This window comes from Peromyscus californicus, unplaced genomic scaffold (assembly GCF_007827085.1).
Source record: "Peromyscus californicus insignis strain IS unplaced genomic scaffold, ASM782708v3 Scaffold_18__1_contigs__length_77618521, whole genome shotgun sequence".
NCBI classification, from domain to species: Eukaryota; Metazoa; Chordata; class Mammalia; order Rodentia; family Cricetidae; genus Peromyscus; species Peromyscus californicus.
Genome location: NW_026294480.1, coordinates 70439590 through 70460473, shown reverse-complemented (window position 1 = coordinate 70460473; position 20884 = coordinate 70439590). Strand labels below are relative to the sequence as shown.

The following is a 20884-nucleotide window of genomic DNA, read 5'->3' as shown; positions in this document are numbered from 1 at the left end:
TTTCCTCCTGGACCTTCCTAAGACGTAACCATAGTAACCATGCTTCTCCCCCCCACCCCACCCCCACTGCCCCTGTAGTTCCTTTCTGGTTTAAACTTGTTTAAAGACAACAGCCCCTCTTATGCACTGCTTTCCCACAATCCCAGAGATAAAATCAACTCTTCTCCATTGTCTTCTACTTCCTGTGTTATCTGTCGCTTCTTGTCTTTCTTTCTTTCTTCTCCAGCAAACAACAGTCATATCCATTCTGACACCTCATCCTTTGGAGTACCGCTTCCCAGTTCTATGGCTAACAGTACCACCTCATCCTCCAGAGTACTGCTTTCCAGTTCTGTGGCTAACTCCTTATATGATGTGCGAGTCACTTGTGATGCTATGTTGTAGCGACTCACCCCTATAAACCCGTCTACTAAGTCCCATGCAAAGACTTTGCCCTATGCCTTCACAGTGTCAATCTCTATTAATCACTTTGTCTTATTTCCCTTATGAACCATTATGAGGCAGTTACTGTCCACCTTCTATAATGTAAAGTTCAATGAATAGAGACTTTGAATTTTTATAGCTGAGTGCCCAATGCCAATAACACATCTAGAGCAGGTAGGCACTTAATTAGCATTTATTAACTCTATTCTACTATAATAAATGATGTTTCACATTTTGGAAAATAGCAACGAAGCTCATGAAGACAAGGGTTTTCTTATAGCTTTGGAAATTTATAATACTGATAATGAAAATTATATTTAAAACCTCAGCATAATAATTTGTCTAATGAGTAAATACCATTAAGCAAAATAAAATAAACATAAAGTAAAATTTAAAAACTTAGCAATATTAATCATTAACTTAGTTATGGTACTTAAGAATAAAATAAACTAAAGGGTTCATTTCTGAGTTTTGAGTGGCTGAATTAGCACACAAGCTAAGTAAGCTTAAAATGCTTTTTAAAAATTAACAAATAAAATAAAACAAAGTCTCCAACAAAGACCAAACTGGATACTCGTGCCATTAGAGTCCCATGAATGTATTAATAAGAGCTAAAGTTATGTAGCTACTGTCCCATGGTTGCAATTTAAATTTCACAACAGTTCTGTAAGGTATAAATTATTTCCATTTTAGAGGTGGAAAATTTTCCCATGGTTTTCACCACTCCAGTAGGATCTTGAAAAGATTGTAATTCAACCCTTTCCTTAAAAGTTTGGAGTTTTCATTTGTCTTTTTATACCCCACCCCATTATTCTGATGTGAGAGACTTTTTGGTAAAATGAAGCCTCCCGTGGTTTTGTAAAGACAGGATTAAAGACTCAGGGAAATAGCAAAGGGCAGCCAGACCACACACTCCCGCCTCATGCTTCAGCTCTGGTTTGTTCATTCAACATAAGAAGCTGCATTTTTTTTTTTAAATCAAATTGGGTGATAGGAAGACCATAGATCTTTCAATAATTGTTCAGAGTAACCGATATCCAGAACTGGCCTGGGGCACTGTGAGGGAAGCACCACAACCTCATACAGAGTCAACACTGAGGCAGCTGAGGCCAGAGCATCACAGCTGCCATTTCACTGTGGGAAAGAGTTCAGAGGTCCCTTCTACTGTGCATTCCCATGAACTTGAGGTTCTCAGAGGGGCACTCTGGGAGCCGACACTCCGTTTTCTGTAGTAATGTGACCCAGAGCATGATAGATTGCTAGTAGTTAATCAACAGGTTATGATAAAAGGCCAAACCTGATTTATTTCTTTTGCCTAATACTGGCTGTATTTTCACACGCAGACAGAGCTGGCTAGATCTCATGGAAGCTGGTCCAAACTACCAAAATGGCATTTTCCAACTCCTATCTTACTGTGTAGAAAATTTGTAGAAATTATGGAAGTTAATTAAAGATTTTGAGTTTCAAAATAAAAGTAGCCTCTAAGCACAGACATAACTTTTATTTATTTATAGAGTATAAAGTTTATGAAAAAAATAAATCTTAGGAGAAACCTGTTTGGAACCAACATAAGAGGTACGTTTTCATCAGAATGACTGTGGATGTGGGTGAGAGTGGAATTTGTGTGTTTCAATCCTGCATTACTTTGAAGATGCCTTTGGACTCCATGAACCTACAAAATTTCAATACTTCATTATTGGCAACTTGTGATAAGATTTTTGTGGTTTTGATAATGAAGGTGTCAATGATAATGATGGAAATGATAATTGTAAAACAGGAACACTTACTGATTCAAAACATGCCAGGTACAGTTCTGCTTTTTTAAAATACTTGTTAAAACATAAAAAAAACCCTCAAACAACCTGATTGCATAGGAAAACTTCTGATCCCTGATTTTTAAAGCATAGAAAATTATGTAGGTTGCCCAATATTTTGAAGAATTAGGATTCAAATTCAACCAGACATCCTTCCAAGTTGTACAGTATACTTCAGAGAATGTATAAACACATCTATAAATGATTTTTACATATGTGTGTAATCTAATTCTATACTATAATATTCTCAAAAATCAGAAGCCTGCTAAGCTTGGCATGAGTCAAAAGCTCTAACTACTCAGGAGGCTGAGGCAGGAGGATTTCTTGAGCTCAAGAATCCCAGGCCAGCCTGAGCAACATAGCCAAACACAGTTTGCTGTATTTCTAAAAAATATAGAATGCAGCATTATTCTGATGTTTAATTCAAGTGGGATCACAAAAGACTCATATTTAAAAGGAAGCTTCCAGAAATGAAGATGCAGCTTTATGATTTTGACAGCTAATCAGCAATAATTGTGGTACAGGAAATGATGCATTGCTATCATACCACAAGAAAAGCAGTTAGTGGGTGGATATGGTTAGTGGAAGAGACCTCTTCAGAATGTAAGTTCTTCCACCAGCTTAGCTAAAGAACTGCCAACTAAAGGAAAAAGTCACTTGTTTTCATATTTATTACAATTTTTAGTACTTTTGGTCTTGTTATAATGTAGATTTAATATAATTAAACACACACATTTACAACTTACTTCCCGTTCTGTGCTATGTGTTGGGATGTGTATCATTTTAAAGTCACTGGGTCTGGCAGAACCGGAAGTCTGTTGATTTGAGGAAGAACAAAACGAGCCAAGTGTCGTGTTCTCCGGGAGGAAGGTTGAACTGTTTTCACTGCTCTTCCCATCGGCATCCCCTTTGTGTGCTATGCCCAAAGCGAAGCACCAGGGAATCAGTATTTTTAAAATATCACCCACGTGGAAGAACAAGTGAAGGCAGGTAGCAGAGCGAGGTTTCCAGCCGACAGTTTGAAAGGGTAATACTCTGTTGTGTGAAAATAATTGTTTTGTGGTCTTTAACTTGGAGCAATAGCAGGAGGATGAGGGTCGTTCATGACTCCTATGGAGAAAGAAAACACTCGTCGTGATGTGATGTCGAAATCTTAAACGCTGTCTCTGTTTGTTAATGATAACGAACCATGTTTTCTCCTTAGTGCATTTTGAATATACTTTAGATGCACAGGAGCATCTCTTGGTATGTTTATCTGTGCTAACTTGTCATCTGAAGTAGTTCCTCCTCTATCAGTAAATCTCTGGGAAGAAATGACACTCTGCCCGTTAAGCCAATAACTGTCGATTTATAGGCTGGTTCTGGTCATTATTATTTAATTTCTCCATCACATGAAACTTTTCATTCTCATCTCTGGGTCATCAATAAAGCCCAAGTCAACTCTCAGCTTCATGAGACCAAAAAATTAAAGTGAAGAAGTCCCTGTGCTCCATGGATAACTGGGAAGTTTTTTTCTTTTTTAGAAGTTAAATAAATGTTGACTACATTTGTTCCAACCACACTGGGCGAACATAAGCTCTGTCTGCCCCCAAACTAAGAAGTTGCTTTCTCTGTTTTGTATGTTTATTTATACTTTAATATTTATCTCTCGTTCTCACTACACAGTTCTTAGAACAGCAAATAGTCAATTGGTATTTTGGGAAAGTACTCATTGAAAATGCCATGTGGCTGTTTTTGCTGTGTTTCTGTACACACATTGTATGTAAGGATGGGAATTTATGTGGCTGTACTATTTCAAAAGCCACTCATGGTTCTATGGGTATTTCAGTCCACTTGGGTGTCTAAGTGAATTGGTAGGCATTCAGAAGTCACTAATTCTGTAGTTCTTTGGCGGTAGGCCTGTACACATGTTTACAGTAGGGATGGCATGTTATATTTATTAAGATGCAGACAGTTTTTCCCCCCCAGGATTTCTACAGCAAAACCACAATGATACTGTAGAAAGAGACAGCGCTTGTCCTTACCCAGCTTTCGTACTACAGCCTTAGGACACCCTTGGTTTTTTCAGTTCATTAAAAAAAAAAGTATAATTTGTCTTATTTACCAATCTTCTGAAAAACATTAAAGACTTTCTCTGAAATACACAAATCCAAAAGTTAGTTGACAAAACACCTCAAAATCCTTCCAGAGCTCCTTTGGTAAAACAGATTAAACCAGGGCTATATTTGGTCCTGACACTGACATCTTCAAACAGGCAAGGTAACACGAGCATTAGGAGGTTGATATATAATCAAGGATAAGGAAAAAAAAGAACCAGAAAAGTGTCACCAAAGTTAGAAAGCAGATGAAAGCAGTTCAGACAAGAATTGTCATTTTTTCCCCCCTTTCAGCTTGTAGAGACTTTAAAACATCAGAAATGCCAAGGCTCTCAGTCCCCTGCGGTTGGGCTTCTGAGACTGAACGTTTAAGTCTCTCCTAGCCATCATCTTCATCCCCTCTGCCTCTTGTGTTGAAGTGGTTTTTCATGTGTGTGCATTGGGTATTTGTATGTATGTGTGTACATATGTACTCTGTGCCCCCGAGGCTAGATCGCTATCGGCTTCACATTTGATGGAGACAGTAAAACGGAAGAGCAGAGCTCTGCTTTTGGCAACTGTCACAAACAGAGTGGCGTCGTACTTCACTCTGTAATACAGAACTCACAGAATAAAACTGGGGATGCTGCAAAATTAAACACTGACTAATAAAGCTGCACAATAATTAATGCTGATAATTTAAACTCAACATATGTTCCTTGCAGGTCAAGAAATCGTGGAGTAGACTGTATCAACCTAGAAGAGGTTGTGTGAACTACATTTATAAACTTTGTAGCTGGACATCGTGCTCCACTGAATAGAAATAAAGAATCTACGCACAAGAATTTAGCAGTGTATTTTAATATAAAGAACATTTGATTATATTAATTATAACTTGGTCTGATCCATTTGTTTAAAAATGCACTTCATTAAGGAACTTGAGTTCCTTAATGTAGATATTCGTTAAGATGAGAAGTGTGCATTTAGAGTTACATTCACTGCGTAAGATAATCATGAGTTGCTAGGGAAGGATTAGATGTTCATTAAAAAGTACTGTTGGCAATTCAGTTAAAAAAGGTGTATATTAATTATCCAAAGATGGAAACGTGTAGATGGAAAGTTGTCTGAGAAGTGCTAAATACATTCAAGGTCCTCTTCTGATAGTGCTAATTTCCTTATCTATCTGTATCAAATACTTCATATAAAATTAATTGATTTGCTGGTTATAGTATAAAGATTTTTACTGATTGAAAGTAATGCATCTTCATTTTAGAAAAATAGGAAAAGGCTAAGAAAAGAATTTAAATCACATTATTTCACAAATGTGAAAATTTTATTATTTTTCTCCTGTCTACTATATGTATGCATGTATGTATGTGTATCTACACACATGATGGTGATTTTTTTTTTTTTTTTTTTTTTTTTTGGTTTTTCAAGACAGGGTTTCTCTGTGTAGCTTTGTGCCTTTCCTGGAACTCGCTTTGTAGACCAGGCTGACCTTGAACTCACAGAGATTTGCCTGGTCCCGAGTGCTGGGATTAAAGGCATGCGCCACCACCACCTGGCGGTGATCTTTTAATAGGAAAGCGAAGTCCCTTTATCTCTCACTTGCCTTTTAATTCCTCTCTCTCCTCATCTCTCTTTCTCTCTCCCCCTACCTTCCTCCCTTCCTTTCATCTTTCTAAAGGTTACAACTTTATTGCTGTCAAAATCTTGACCTAAAGTAATTCTCCCTCTCAACCTCTCAAACACCTGGGACTATAGGCACACCCCTCTCCCCCACATTGATGCTGTTCTCGTACATTGAGAAACATGCCATCAGAGCTGTAGAACATGTGCTTGTATTAATGAACAAAGCATAGTAAAGAACACAAACAGAAATCCATCTATTACAACTTGGTAGCATTCCAGCCCTCTAGACTGGTCTAAGTGTCTGTCCATGTAAAAGTGTGCACCCGGAACCCAACTACATGAACAGGACCAAAGAAAGCTGAAAAGGGGATTTTTCCCCCATTGATTCCTAAAATTAATGTTAGGGATTGTTTTGTTTTGTTTTGTTTGTTTTTATGGGACACCATTAGCTGGATGTCTCTTCCTTCTTCCTGTAGTATGGTGGTGATTTTCATCTTTGATCATTAGGAACTGTGGATTATAAGTGTAATCTGTGGTAAAACTAAGGTCAATTTTTACAAGTATAAAATGTATTTGTTAAAGTAATGCAATCTTGATAATACTTAAAATCAGTATGTGAATTACACTATTGATTTCTCCCTTCTCCAGGTTACAGGAAAATGCCGGTCATCCTGTTCTAATGCTACTTTGTTGTAACTTTTAAAAACGACCATGCCCAGTGGTTTCCAAGTACTGCCTTTCTGTGTATATAGTCATTTGAAAGACAGTTCTGTGAAAAAGTTACAAACGCCTATTCGGTGGGACAACAGACTACCCTTAGATGGTAAATGAGTCTTAATGTGATGTTGTCAAACCTGAGGCTAATCAAAAAGGGGTGGGCTTCTCATTCATATGGGGTCCTGTGCATGCCAAGCAGCACTGCCTTGTACCCTGTCACTGGAGTGCAGGCTGCTTCTGCCTGGTGCATTGATTAGCATGACTTGTGGCTCCAATACTGTCACTAAGAAAGGAGAGACAGGAGACGCTTGTACCTGTACTGTAGCTGACTCAGTGAGTGACATACTATGCTCTCACTTGTGAGTTCCTGTGTCATGAGGTTTAACCTACGAAAGTGTGTGTGTGTGTATGTGTGTGTGTGTGTGTGTGTGTGTGTGTTTGTCTGTCTGTCTGTCTGTTTAGTTGAGTGTGTCAGCCAGTTTAAGCCAGAGAAGCAGAACAAGTAGCAACAGATTTATTAAAGAGAACAAGGTGAACTCCACAGAGGATGCCACAAGTACAGAGAGGTCTTGGGGAGCCTACACGGGCTGTCACAGCCCAAAGCTTCTGCCCGCAGGAGGACTTCTTTTCTCCAGTTATTCAATTTTGATTAGTAAAGAGCAATGGGTTCTATTAGTGATGTTTTCTTCAGGTAATCTGGTACTGTGACGTTCACTCCTCCAGTCTCCTTCATCATCTGTTTTCATGTGTGTCCCACATATGAGGACAAACAAGTGAGAAGTCTTTTTCTGGGCCTACCTTAGTTTGTTTCATGTAATGACCCCTAGTTTCACTCATCCCCTGGAAATTCTGTTTTCTTTATGAGTGACTAAAACTCCATTGCATGGATATGCCACATTTTCCTTTTCTCTTTGTTTGTTGATGAACACCTAGACTCACTCTGTAAGTTGGCTGTTTTGAGCAGTGCCTCAATAACCACGAATGAGCAGGTGTCTGTGGTTGTCAACTAGGGCTCCTTTGGGTATATCCCTAGGAGCGGAGTAGCCAGGAGATATGAAGGCTGTACTCATTTGCATACCCACCAGCCTTGTATGAGGGGCTTGCCTAGACTGCAACAGCCTCTTCAGATTTTGTTCTGTTTGTTTTGTATCCAATATTTTCTCAGTCTATAAAAAAATCAACTTTCAATGAATTAAAAACATTAATGTAGGACCTGAAGCTCTGTAAACAGCTGTAAGAAAACAGTGAAGACACTTAAATATGCATGTATATCAAGAACTTTCTGAAGTAGGGCTCCAGTAGCTTAGAAAAAGATTTCAATAACTGCCAAATGAGATTACATGAAATTGAAAAGTTTCTTCACAACGAAGGAAACAACAGGGTGAAGAAATGGTCTATAGGAGGGAGGAAAATCCTTGACAATTACACACCTAGAGGGGATAATTTTTAGAGTACATAAGAAACTTCAAAAGAAACACTAGCCGGGCGGTGGTGGCACATGCCTTTAGTCCCAGCACTTGCGAAGTAGAGCCAGGCGGATCTCTGTGAGTTTGAGGCCAGCTGGGTCTACAGAGTGAGATACAGAACAGGCACCAAAACAACACAGAGAAACCCTGTCTCGAAAAAAACAAAAAAAAATAGTGACTGATAAACAGCCAATCACTTTTCCGAACACAAAGAGAGCCAGCAGAGGTGAAGGGAACGTAGCTTTCTTTCTCATGAAAGCCTATGCTCTGCTCTTGAAGGTTTTCTAACCATAGATAAGGATGTCCAGGATGATCTTGGGGCCAGAAGTCAGCTGGTTATGGAGTTATTATTACTTTTGTAAATTTCCTTCATGCGACACCTTGGTTGATATTTGATTGAATACTAACCAAAAATTTTGACATAGCACATCATAAAAAATTCATTACAAGTGAACATCTGGAGAAAGAGGTGAGTGTGGAGTTTCGTGTAAGAATATGAGGTCATTATTCTGCATTCACTGAAGACTACTACAGCAGCAAAGCCCCATGATGTAACAGATAACATCAATGATAACCTGAATCACTGTATGAGAGGAAGAGAACGGCTCTTCAATGCATGCTACAGTTAATTATGTAACATAGTATATTGCATTTCATCATATAGGATGGATTAATATGTAAAGATATTTAACACAGCAAAAAAAAAGTGATTCTTAGAACCCTGCCAAGAACTCACAAACATGTCACACTGACTTATCCTGGAAGTTGTTATGACAGTTCCTTTAATTGTTATGTTAACTAAGGTTTGACTCCCATTGGTCTTATTTTCTGTTCCTTTTGCTCTACTATGATACAGTTTTCTTCTAGGCATCTCACACACAGTTGTCAAATTCATGTTAATAGTTAATTCAAATTGGCCCGGATCCTTATTCTTACTGCTAAAAATTTGGATTACATTTGAAGTTTAAATTCTACCTCTTAATTATCTCCCTTCTTTTATCTTACACCTCTTGGCACTGCCTTTCTTTTCTCCTTTGCTTCTCATTAGCGACCCGCTGAGATGCACCACCTTCCTGCTTTGGCAACAAGCAAGGTAGCTGCAGTTTAGGAACTTGACTTTCTTTCCTCACTGCCAGACAGTTGGTCTTCTCCATTGTCCAAGTCACAGCTGCCATCACTGTTGTTGGTGTCACCTGGTAACGTTGAGTGTGTTTCATGTGTCTTTCTGTGTTCAACATAATAACTGCCAAGATCTGGCAACACTAAATATATAGAATCGATCATATCTTCCAAAGGCTTCCTGTATGTGTTTTCTGTATGTATGCTCTGCATACTACCTAAGCAACAGGGAGAGAGAGAAGGAGGAAGGGAGGAAGAGAGAGAGAGATAGACAGACAGACTGAGAGAGAGACAGAGGCACAGAGAGAGACAGAAATAGAGAGACAAAGACAGACAGAGACAGAGATCAGACATCCGTTATACCAGGTGAGGAGCCAAAAGCAAGCCCTTTCTGAGCCAGGTTATGTTAAACCTTCTCTGCTGGAAGTTTCTCTGCCAATCAGGCAATAAGTCAGAACTAAAAGCTACAGGAGACTAAGTGATGCAGAATTAATGAACTTCTTTGTGCCAAGGTACAAAAATAATATTTGAGCAGTAAACATTTTAGCATTGGATTACTAAGTGATTTATCAGTCATAGACAAAGCTGTCTCAGAGGTTCACAAAGCAATCGTGTTCACCAAGCTGAAGTACACACCTTCCTTTTACATCTAATGAGCCAAGACCTCACCTTATTCTAACATACCTGGATATGGGTTTCAATTGCAAAACATAATGATTGCATGGTCTATTGGATAGGCATTATGCATTTTTGAAATTGTATAAACACCTTTTTACATGCCAACCTTGGTGATAATTACCAAATGTCTATATCTAGCAAAACAGGCAATTCAGAAATATGAATTTGTGCTATTATTTATGATACACATGTGCTACTTTTCCCTAAATATAGATATTTGGTAATTATCACTGAGACTGTTCATTATAATTCCAAAGTAGATACCAATGAAATAGAAATATAAGTTATTTGGTAAAAATGTAAATGCTAAAAAATTCTCATTATCTTTTAGCAGAGTACAGTTCTTAGTTTGCTATTCATATTTCATGTAATAATTTTGGATTAGCCATCTGGTTTGTTGAGGGTTGAAAATCTGTTTAACACCAACGCAGAATTTTTGTTAAAAACTAAAACAAGCCATACAGAAATCACAAATGTTTTTCAGGTATTTCACAATGCTAATAATGAATAACTTTTAAAACATGTCATGTTGTCAGTACTTTTATCCTTCATATTCTCCCCATATTTGTGTAGACTCTCTATTGCATGCATTTTGAAACCCATTCTTAGGATGTGTCACTGTGAATGGTTGATACATGGTAAGTCTTATCAAAAGCCAGTGCTGGCCCATCTACATTTTTTTTAGTACCAATCTTTCCCTTGTGTGAATGTTTAGCTCTAGAAACTTAATAGATCATTTTCTCAATGGTGTCATATCTATTCCTGGGTTGAGTTGCCCCCTCTCTGCTTCATGGCTGCAAATTGATTCTATTCTACTATTCTGTCTATCCTGGATGGAAGCAATTAACCCACAATGGGAGACTAAGAAGCAGGGGACAAAGTTTGTCATCGTAGATCATTCCCTCATTCATATAAAGGCTTTGAAATGTGTATTGCAGGTGACTTCTGTACATGGCATCAGGGCTTATGAAATTATAGTAGTCAAAACAGTATGGTATATGTGAATAATTAATTGAATAGATCAATGGAACATACTAGAGACCTATGAAAAGGTTCACAAGAATCAGGCAACTGATCCTTGACAAAAGAGTAAGGCGAGAACAATAGGTGAGACACAGGTGAATGGTGCTTTTCCAACTGAACATCTGTAGATTTACTAAGTATTCATAGACACAAACATACCCTTAAGGTAATTCAAGATGAATCGCATAATCAAATCCAAAATTCAAAAGTATAAGACACCTAAAATGCAATATTGGAGGAAACATAGATAATGTAAAATAACCTTTTAGACGCAGTCAATGCCAAAAGTATGATATATGTAAGAAGGAATATTAAGGTGAATTTTATTAAATTTGCATTCAGGGTCTGTAATTGATGCTGTCAAAATAACAAAATGAAGCCACACATTATGAACAATATTTGTAAAAGACTTATCTGATGAACTTTTTTCTAAAACATGCAAAAAAACAACTACAACTCAACAATAGTTAGAAACAAGCAAGCCAGCTCAAAAGCGGGCTAAAGACATTAACAGATGCCTCACTTATGATGGAATGTGGCTGGCAAAGAGCATCCTCCTGACATGCCATTACAAAAGTACCAGTGAAGATGTGATGCCACTGCATAACTATTAAGCAGAAAATCTAGGAAAGAGACAACATTAAACACTGGTGGATGCAGAACAATGGGCTTGCAGTCTTCGCTGATTAGAAGACAGACTGTAGCCACCTTGGAAGATGCCTAGGAAAAAACACAAGATGGAGAACTTGGCTTCTTCTCATTTGGTTTCAAAACAATATCTTATTTCACTTTTACAATTTTTAATTTATATGCAAAGTATTGGGTTTCATTATGGCATTTTCAAACACTTTGACAGTTACTTACAAAACTAAACATACTCTTTCTATATGATCAACTAATTATATGCCTTGTGTTAACTCAGGAATTGAAAATTTTATCTATACAAACCTGTAAATGGATGTTTCTAATAGTCTTAATCATAATTGCCAAAACTTGGAAGATAACCAGATGCCTTCCAGTAGTCAAATAGTTAAACTACTATACAACTAGGTAATGAAATATTTTTATCAGTAAAAACTGATTTTAAAGCCTTGAGAAGATATAGAGAAAATTTAAATTTCTATGCTACTGAATCAAAGAATCCAGCCTGAGAGGGCTATACACTATTTAACTGCAACTATGTGGCACTCTGTAAAAGTCAAAATTGTTGAGGTCTGGGCATCATGGTTCATGCTTATATTCTCAGCACTTGGGTGTTGGACACAAAGTCAAAAATTCAATATTCTCCTCTGCTATATAGTAAGTTACAGAACTTCCTATCTCAAGAATTAACAACCAACCAACTAACTAACCAACAAAGAAAACACTAAAGAGATATTACAGAGATCAGTGTTTCCCCAGAAGTTGTTGGAAGAGAGATGAACAGGCAGGAACAATGGATTTCAGGTCTCTCAAAATACTATGCATGATAATGTAATGGTGGGTCTATGTATTTACACTCTTTTCCACACACAGCAAATACACAACACCAAAGTGAACCCTAAGGTACACTATGGGTGATAATGACATGTCAGCACAGGTTCCTCAGTTGTAACAAACAAATGCACCACTCTGCCATGGGAGGAGATGAGGAGAGTAAAGGAGATGCCACATACGGAAGCACAGATAACACACGGGATACCTCTGCACCTTTCTCTCAATATTGCTATAAATTTAAAATTGTTCTAAAAAGTGAATTGATATTTTATATACATATTTAGTAGGAGATTCTCTCTCTCTCTTTCTCTCTCTCTCTGTGTGTGTGTGTGTGTGTGTGTGTGTGTGTGTGTGTGTGTGTGCTTGTTTATGAATTTCCTTCTACCCATGGCAGGAAATGATGGCTACATGTTCATATTTACTTACTTTATGTCACATCACAGTGTCATTTGGGAAGGACTGTGATTGGACAACTGTTCTGGCAGCATTAGATCCATGCTGACTAAGACATCATAATAGTCATGTTTCAGATACATTGGAAAACACTGAGAAAGAAAACTGGAGTTTTTTTTTCACTTTGTTTTGAAAGAATATCTGACTTCACTTTTATTATTTTAATTGGCATAAATGGCATTAGTTATTTTTTAATTGAAAGTAGATTCTTCTGTCATATAATACATACTCACCACAGTTTGAACTCCCTCCACTCCTCCCAGTTAGCCACCACCTCCCGTCTCCCTATATTCACTCATGCTCTGTCTCCCATCAGAAAAGAGCAGGCCTGCAAGAGGCAACAACCGAATAGGATGAAACAAGATACAATGCTGTGGGATGTCTTTTTGTACGCTGTGAATGTGTGTTGCTCTGATTGGTTGATAAATAAAACGCCGATTGGCCAGTAGCCAGACATAGGCAGGGCAAGTAGATGAGGAGAATTCTGGGAAGAGGAAGGATGAGTCAGGAGTCACCAGCCAGACACAGAGGAAGCAAGATGACAAGGCTGAACTTAGAAAAGGCACCAAGTCACGTAGCTAAACATATAGAATTATGGGTTAATTTAAATGTAAGAGCTAGTGAGTAATAAGCCTGAGCTAATGGCCAAGCAGTTATAGTTAACATAAACTTCTGAGTGATTATTTTATAAGTGGACTGTGGGACTGTGGGGACCAGGCAGGACACAGGAAAACTACCTACAATACGACAAGACAAGACGAAGGCCCTCGTAACAAGGCTGGACAAGGCAAACCAACAGGAGGAAAAGAGTCCCAAGAGCAGGCAAAAGAGTGAGAGACACACACGCTCCCACTATAGGAGTCCCATAAAAACATGAGCTAACAGCCATAGCACATATGCAGAAGACCTGCAGAGGCTTGATGCAGACCCATGCAGGCCCCATGCTTGCCCCTTCAGTCTCTGTGAACCCAGATGAGCCCTGCTTAGTTGATTTTGGTGGGCCGTGTTCTCCTGGTCCCTTCTATTCCCTCTGACTCCTACAAGTTTTCCTCCTCTTCTGTGTGGGTTTGCCCATCTCTGAGAAGAGGGACCCCATAGACGTTTCCAATTTGGACTTTCTCTTTACTGTGTGTCTCTGCACCTGCTCCCATCGGATGCAGGAGGAAGTCTTTCATGACAACTGGACAAGGCACTGATCTATGAGTATAGATCATTAGGAATCATTTCATAGATTTTTTTTCTTTTTTCCCCCGGTTGGTAATGTTCTATCCTAGGTCTTTGGGCTAGCCAGTCTTCATTTCCCAGCCATCCACGCAGTGTTGGTTCAAATATTTTGTCGTTGTTGTTCATTCCCCTGCTTTTTTCCCATCCATCCTATTGGGTCCCTAATACCCCTCAACTCATAATAGTAATCTCCTTAAGACTTCTTAATATTTTACAATTTAGATTATATACTGAATCTGTTGTTAAAGTGAAGAAAATACAAGATTTTCACATGTGAATCTATTTGGGTGGTAGTGGGGATTGAACCCAGGCCCCTTCTACACACTAGTCACTATGCCACTGAGTGTGGCCCCAGCAATTTCATTTTTATAGAAAGAAGAACACCAAGCTTTGCTCTGTGCCCTCTCATTTATTACTAGAACCTCTGACAAGGATTAGTTCAATGAACTGCTGCTTCTCTTGGAAGAGTGTAATTTAAAAATAGATCTACAACTACATAATGCATCAAGAATGATTTTCAGTACAGATCCACAGATCATTAACCTTCTGAATTCTTTACCATATTTCTTCCCCAATTTTTTTATCTTAATTAACATTGATGTGTGTGTGTGTGTGTGTGTGTGTGTGTGTGTGTGTGTGTGTGTGTGTGCCTGTACAAGTGCACGTGGAGGTCAGAGGTTGACATTGGGATGTTTTATTCATTTACCTCTATGGTTTTGAAGCAAGGTCTCTCCCTGGACCTGGGAATCACTGTTTTGGCTAGACTGGTTGGTCAGTATATCCCTGGGATCCACTTGTTTCTAAGCCCAGCACTGCGCTGCTCGTGTACACTGTCCAGCGGTTTTTACATTGGCTCTATGGATTCAAATTCAGGTCTACGCAGCAAGCACTCTTCTCCGAGTAGTCTCTCCCGCTGTGCTCTATGTTTTCCTTACAACACAACTTCTGCAGGAAGAGTCCATTTTCAGACTGAGTGAAGAGAAAAAGGACAATAAATATGCATGTTTGCTGAGCAGGCCTTCCTTCCTGTGCTACAGACATCACAGGCTTCAGACAACACTGACTGTTTGTAAGAAACCACCAGTTACCACTAACTCAGTGACTCTCTGCAGGTACGGCATGCGGAGCCCTCGGAGTGTGTCAAAAGATCGAGGCCCAGTGTCTCAGATAAATATGTTGAAACACCCATGCTGCATTAGAGAGGATTGCCTAATGAAAGACATTTGAAATCTTCGTATTTGTATCTCCTCACCTGAAAACTAGATTTTGTCTCTGATGCTTTCATTGGAGGTAACTCTTAAGACGGATTAGGGATATGAAGAAGCAAACATCCCTGAAAACTACGATCAAAGCTTACCACATCTCAGGTGATGATCGAACACACTTGACAATGGGTATGACTGAATGTGTTCTACCCTTCATACTCGGTAATATTTGTTCTGAGAATTTAATATAGTTAGTGTACATTTCTGTGTTCCTTTCCAGGAAGTGATCTCATTGTCTCACCTAAACAAGGAAGCAATTAGAACAGAAGGAGACTGACATGACTAGGTATGAAGCAGACACCTTCAGGATTGCCAGAGTTTGGAGCAGTCTAATCCAGTATTTATGGATATAGTACTGTCCTCATACTCACTTGAAAGCAGCTTGATTACAGACCCGGACTTAAAGAAGAGGGCTCGACAGTTCAGTTTTCTGGAAGGCCTCCTGCCTCTTACCCTGTGTTTGTGCACTATTCTTTGCTACTTTTCAAACAAAAGTTCGACGTTTTGCAGACAGGGTGAACTGTGTATGTACATGGTTTAAAGTGATGCATAAGGCATCTAAGTATAGTCAGGTGCCTTTTTCAGAACGGTAGTCCCAGGCCACTCTGTTGATAATTCTTGGGTACTCTATTCAGCATAGCTCTTTCACTGTGATTTTTCTCTGTCATTTTTGTGACCTGTAACTTCTACTGTTTCTCCAGATGTAGAAGTTTCCGATCTCTGAGCCTGGGCAAAGCCTTCTCTCCAGGCTTTGTTTTAGGGGAAGGCCAGACAGTTAGTTCTGGAGAGTCCACCAGGGTACAACTCTTAGAAGTTTCTGTATGTCAAAATGTATTTTCAAAAATCTACAATCTCCAGTCCTCTGCCTCAAGGCTGTTAGATGCTATCTTTATTGAAGACTGTCTTTTTAAATGTAGATGTTGGAATCAAAGTCTCAGGGTAAGACAGAAACCATACTTTCACCCCAGCTAGAGGGTTGGTTTTACCAGCATGTCTACTGTAAGGCTGCACAGGCCAGCCCCTTCAGCCCTTGGATGATTAAAAATGAAATAACACTAGGAATACCTGTTGGGGTGACCACAACATCACACCACAATGGTCTGTATTCACATACACTGGGGCTAAATACTAGTGTTGGGAGAATAAAAATCTGAAGTCCCTATTCACAAGAAATACACAGCTCTTCAAAGTGATCTCTTTGCAGCATCCTGGTGAAGCATCTCAGAAGATAATCTGATCTGCATTTCCTAATGAAGCACTGCTGTTCACTGAATCCAAATGTGCAGCTAGCTCCCAGAAGTCAGAGCTTTTGACTCTGGGATGAATATTCACTCCATTTAGAGTAACTCAAGGGAAACGAGATAAAAATCATGATTTTATCACCCCTTCTAGTATTGTTCCTGTCTTTACACTACTGTCAGAATCCTTTTTACAAAGAAATGCTATTTCTTCCTTCTAAATTTGAGTGGTAAAGCTAAAATCTAAACCCCCAAATGATATTATTGAAGCCACAGCAACGCCCGGGACTCTACAATCATGTGGAGGCGGTGGTGTTTTCATAAGGTACAAATGTTCTTCAACTTTGTCCTAATTACCTCCATTTTAGAGATGAAACTCTGCATACTTAGGATTGAAATGGTCAGTTCTTTGGGATGCTGAGGTCAAGTTAAAGACAAGAGAAAGGAGACCGAGGAGTGGTGTACGCACACATTATCAGAATGTTCTTTCTCCTCTATTACATCTTCAAATCGAGTGCCATTAATGCCTAGAATTAGTAACCTCAAGAGGCAGCCTGCACTAGATAGAGTTCTGCTCCCAAGGTACTGCATGATTATGTTGTGAGATATTTGCAGAGAAGTTTATTTCGGGCTGGGTGAAATTAGCATCTTTGTTTACAAGAATACCATCTCACTGATCAACTTAAAGTACATGCCTAATAACCAGCATTTCTCAGGCTTTTGTGTTGCCCTTAATTAGACTCTTCAAAGTTAATTAGGGGAACGAAGGGTACTTTCTGTTCTTTTAAGTCCCCTTTAACAGAGTCTTGCACATAAAGTGTTCTTACTCTTGTGGGTAGTTTGGCTTCTGTTTTAAACCTACTGGTTAACTGTTCATTGGTTAACTTGTCCTTGGTTTTCATAGTATAATCCACTTTATTATTCTCAGTGCTTTTGATGCTTACCCTCTTATTCTTCAACCACTACACAATTTAATTTTTAGATATAAGATTTTACATTAATCTTTAATATTTTATTCAAGGACTAGAAACTGGCAAAACTGATTTTTTGGAACATCTGTGTGCAGAGACTAGGATAGCATTGACCATAGATATTTTGGAAAAAAACAAAAACAAACTGAGTTTTTAGACTCGCATGCCTCAGCAAATGGGTAAGGGATTGGTGGTGTAGGATATAATACAAATTTCATTTGAATCCAGACAAAAATCACTGGCTTCATTTTGATACCTATTCGCTTTCAAGTAGTTTAATAATTTGTATTTATAAGAACTTGGTGCATACAGAAAATAGGAGCACAGAATAGGAAGCTAATCCCAAGAAAGTGGGTTTTGCAGCCATGACGCCTGCCTGCTTTGTGCTGCTAATAGTAATAAGAGACCATTAGAAGGGAAGCCAGTAGATAGGAAATAGTCTTTGCATTAGAGCGCAAGTCTGTCACTCTCCTGGCAGCCCTGCCGAGAGCTCCACATCAAAGCCACCACACTGTGTTAATGGTGTCACTTATCCCCAGCCTTTACACTGTCCCATATGCAGTGACTTTGCAGGGGGTGTGCGTATGAGGGTGAGAGGGGAGTTGACAATGTGCTAGAAGAAACCGTAGGAGATAAACCGACTGTGACTTATCACCTCTAATCCTTGCAATGGAAAACATTTAGGAAGAGCAAATAATGGAGGTTTTTCAGAAACCCGCTTTTGTAAAAAGCCCCCTGATTTAATTAGGGATCTAAAAATGGAATAATAAAAATAATTTTAAAAAGTCATGAGAAAATCCTTGCTATGTTTATATAATTGGAAGAAAGAAATCATGCTTTAAAACAATTTCCTTAAAATGACTTAGTTTTGATTATATGCTTGAAAAAATGTGTGTGTGTGTGTGTGTGTGTGTGTGTGTGTGTGTGTGTGTGTGTGTGATAGAGAGAGGGGAGGAGAGAGAGGGAGGGAGACAGAGAGGCTTTCATTATTTTTTAGATGGCAATTACAATCATAAATATCTACATAACAAGTTGCTGAAACAAAAATGTTTCTATTAAACTGAAAGCAATCAATGATAATGTACCTCTATTCTACTTACTGCTGTCTCCCTTTCCTGGCTAATATTGCTGTCATCATATTTGTTTTTTGTTGGTCTTTTATATCTAGTACTCACTGACTGATACTTCTTGACAGGTGGAGCAGCATGTCCAGGCACATGAGGCCAATGTCCTCTCTGTCACTGCTCACTGGGGCTCTGTAGGACATCGCTGCGTATCTGCCCCAGAGCCTGTCTCTCCCAGTCCTTGGCTAGACACAGTAGCCTATGTCTCGGACATCTTCTCAGTAAATGTCTTAGTGTCTGAGCCGGCTGGAATACTCCTGGAGCTGTCCACAGGTTTTGGGAGAATTCAGAGGAAGAAACATAAATGACTGAGTTGACCCTGGACATTCCAAATGTGAATAGTTATTATAAATAGCACATCAGAAAATAAAATACAACCATTTCAAAGGAAATACTGCTAATTAAAGGATAATTAAAAAACAAAACAAAACCAATCATGTCTATTTCTTTAAATCATATCAAGACTATTTAGAATAAAGTCCTGTTGTATCTGGAGGTAGAAACAGAAAATTTCAATACACTGTGATAGAAGCTTTAATAAGTGGTTAGAAAAGAAATTGTAGCAGAGACAACCTCACCGATTACATATCTGAAATCTAGAGAGTCTCTGCCTCCACCTTATGCTTTGTGTTTAATCTTAGTTCTATCGCAGGCCATGTCAGGCTTTGACTGCATGGGGCAATGACATGTGATGCTTTCTTAACAGATCAGGAAAAGGAAGCTTTGAAAAGCAGAGAAAGGCCAAGGAGATGGATGGGTCAATCAAATGCCTGCTACCAGAAGCATGAGGGCGTAAGATCAGATTTCCAGAGCCCACATATAATGCCAGCCACAGCTGTGTGCACCTGCAACCCCTAGTACCGGAGGGGCTGGGCGCCACAGAACAGGTGGATCCCTAAAACTCATTGGCCGGCCAGCCTAACTGAACAGATGAACTTTGAGTTCAGTTAGAGAAACTATTTCAAATGCATAGGTGATGTGTCACTGAGTAAAGACACCTGATGTCAAATTGTTTTAAGGGATGTCTTGAGAGATGTCTTAGCTATTGAGAGTGCCTGCTGCTCTTCCACAGGTCCTGAGTTTGATTACTAGCACTCACCAGGCAGCTCTTAACTCCAATTCTAAAGGATCTTACACCCTCATTTGGCCTCCAGGAACACATGCACACATACACATAAACACAAAGCTAAATCTTCAAGGTTACCTGGTCTTTACCTCCAGCCTCCACACACATGCCCACCTTCAAGCGCAGACGCACATACCCACACTAACAAGTGCGTCATAGCACATACAACACCAGAAAAACAGGGAGGGCCCGAAAAGTCTTTAGCCTGTCTGTATAGTTATGATGCTTCCATGTGGGAATGTATTATGCAAATGAAGTGCATCTTATCAACTCCAGAAATCCATTTTTCTTCTCACCCTCTCATCTCCGCTAACAGCACCGAAGTCAAGCCATGCTGGAGCTTCACGGAGATGTGGCCTTGCGCTTATTCTCTCTTCCTGACTCAGCCGCTCATACTCCCTCTTTAGTGTCCTGACTGCTGCTGCTTGTTTTAGGGACAACTCCACAGTTCTACATGTGTTCTTCCTTCTAAATCATCATCAGAGTCCCGCAGGTTAGAGAATGGTCACGCGTGACCTCTCCGTGCACGGCGATCAAGACCGTCGACTTGATTACTTTTCTTGAAACTGGATATCAGTTGGTTTTACATTCCAGTCTGTCCGAACTTCCAGGGGACATCTCTGAAGGCACGAGGTGGTGCTCGCCAGTGCCCTAGTCCATCATCCCCCAAGCCTGCTGGGGTGGTGCTTATCATCCACAAAGCCTCCCCAGCCTTTTCCTCTGAAACTTGCTGTCTTCCTGTCTTCTCCTCTCCCACGTGCCCCCTACGCTTCAGCCACAAGGCATGTCTCACTGCGTTCTGAATATGCCACTCTTTGAAACTCTGTGTTGTCCCAGATGCTGTTTCTTTTCCTGGAGTGCCCTTCCTTCCTTTCTGTGCAGAGCACACTCCCACTCACGCAGAAGGACCTAGCTCAAATGCCATCTCTTCACTGAAACCCCCTCCAGTCCTACAAAAGCCACGTTCTCCCATTCACGGGCACATTGGCCTTTTGTGGTGTCTGAGGGAGAAGGGCCCTCCTTAGCAATCCCCGAGCTGTGAGCTCTGGGAAGGTTGTGG

At 39.5% G+C, this 20884-nt stretch overlaps 1 long non-coding RNA gene across 4 annotated transcripts; it reads right to left on the bottom strand.

The window, feature by feature from the left end:
* Positions 1–878: 878 nt before the first annotated feature.
* On the bottom strand, positions 879–20592 carry LOC128113761 (uncharacterized). Of its 4 annotated transcripts, none has more exons than XR_008219636.1 (4): positions 19903–20591; positions 18750–18961; positions 14807–15069; positions 879–3347 (listed from the first exon to the last, which is right to left on the bottom strand). It is a non-coding gene; the product is annotated as an uncharacterized LOC128113761 (long non-coding RNA). The 4 variants fall into 4 exon arrangements; XR_008219637.1 differs by lacking the exon at positions 879–3347 and adding an exon at positions 7160–9526 and having other exon boundaries at positions 19903–20592; XR_008219634.1 differs by lacking the exon at positions 879–3347 and adding an exon at positions 7160–11667 and having other exon boundaries at positions 19903–20588.
* Between the last annotated feature and the right edge of the window lie 292 nt (positions 20593–20884).